We start from the raw sequence: 2,010 nt of genomic DNA on the forward strand, positions 1-2,010 counted from the left end.
TTGTTTTTGTATTTCTCTTTCATTATTTTTCATTCTTCGGTTTCTCTCTTCTTCCTTCTCATTTATTTCTAGATTTCTGTCTCTGATATCATTGATCTTTTCCTTCATTTGGTATTTCCCAAGCTTGCTATTTCATTTTTCAACTCTTGCAGTGTGTTTTTTCATCTCCATAAGATCTCTTCTGTTCTTCTTGAGAGTTTCCGTCTCCTTGTTCCGCTCATCTAGTTGTGTTTTCAGTTCCTGAAATTTTGTTGATATGATTCATTTCGGAACTCATTGAGTTTTTTCAGAAGTACCATTTTGAATTCTCCGTCATTTAAGTCACATATTTCTATGTCTGTAAGCTTATCTCTGGAGATTTTTCTCTTTCTTTCTGAGATGCCTTATCACCTTGGTTGTTCATTGTGTTTAATGGACTATTTCTCTGTCTGGGCATTAATGGAAGTGTATTCTGTCATTTTTTTCCAGAAAGAAGATTTATTATATAAAGGTCTTTTTTCAGCCTGCTGCAAAGAAGGTGCTTTTCTTTTGGTTTCCAGTAGGTGATGTCTAAGCCTCTTGGATTCTTGCTTTATATAAAGCCTAAATGTTTTTTGCTTTTTTAAAATTTTCTTGTAGATATTTAATCACACTTGCTACTCTCAGTTTCAGTCCTTGTCTGTGTTAGCAACAATTTCGGTAGTGTTTGCTCAAATTCCCCTGGGGCTCCACGGTGTTTGGTCTCGGAGGGTATGGAGGGAGGGGCCCTCTGGGTTGGGAGTTGTGGGCTGTGGCTCAGCCGCGGTTTTGCAACTGGGGCTGGTAAAAATCAACTGTTGTTTCTCCGTGGTCCCATCCGGTGTCTTTGCTTTTACCCCGATGACTGGGCCCTGCTGCCAGATGCTAGAAGTCCTGGCACTTCCAGGCAGGGCTGTTTAGGGAAGTCGCCACACCTTCACCACTCTCACTCCTCTTGCAGGGAGTTCCAGCAGCTGCGAGAGGAAACTTCTTTATTTCTCCCAGTCCACTGCCCAACACTCGAGATTCTGACCTGTGGTAGTTTTTATGTGCAGATTCCACACTCTGACATGCTTGTGTGCAGTTTGGGTGTTTTTTCTTCATTTATAGATGTTCAGCTTATTGTTTCAAGGGAAGAGATCTGAGGATGTCTCTCACTCTGCTATGTTTCCCAGAATTGCCTAATGATATTTTAAATTGGATGAAAATCTCATAGTGTAATAAGACACTTAAATTTATTAGTATTTTTTATATTGTGATGAAATAGTGATGACAGCCACCCACATTCTATTAACATTCATTAGGTCACTTAGGTCTTTTATTGTGTGAAGAAATAATTATCATCAAAACATTGTCTCTCACTCAACATGAAAAATATTCTAATTCATATTTAATGAAATAAGTATTGAGCATACTAAGAGAATGAGATCTAACTCTTTTATGAAGACAGTAGAAACTTCCTCTTTGTTGTGGTTAGGAATGCTCCATCCAGAGATGGTCCAAGAGACTCAAGAGAAGACTCAAGAAAACATATGGTTTTAGCAGCTTAATGAAAGAGCAGAGCCTTTACTTAAGGAACTATAATTATAAAGACCTATAATCATCCTGCTAAATCAAGATGGGGAATTCTCAGCACCTCATGGTAATTATCTAGGGGTGTAAAAGAACTAAGAACACCTGGAGGCTCCAAGATGGTACATGACCTGGAGCAGGGTCAGCTTCATGGATGTGGGACCTGTGCATTTGCACAAAACCAAGGCCCAAGGCCTCAGAAGGGTCCTGCATTTAGTTTAATGCTCTGTTTTTGCTTTCTTGAAATAATAATTTTTGAACAAGGAGCCCCATGTATTTTTTTGCTTTAGGCCCTGCAAATATGTAGCCAGTCCTGACCTGAGGCCACCTGAGAGAGCAACTTTTGTTGAGGTAGGTGGTTAGCTGGTTAGGTAGCATGAAAAATACCCATGCTAGCAGCTTTGCTACTAGGGCACATTGAGTAAACTATAGAGTAGTGAG

This window comes from Pteropus alecto, unplaced genomic scaffold (genome assembly GCF_000325575.1).
Source record: "Pteropus alecto unplaced genomic scaffold, ASM32557v1 scaffold23, whole genome shotgun sequence".
Taxonomy (NCBI): Eukaryota; Metazoa; Chordata; class Mammalia; order Chiroptera; family Pteropodidae; genus Pteropus; species Pteropus alecto.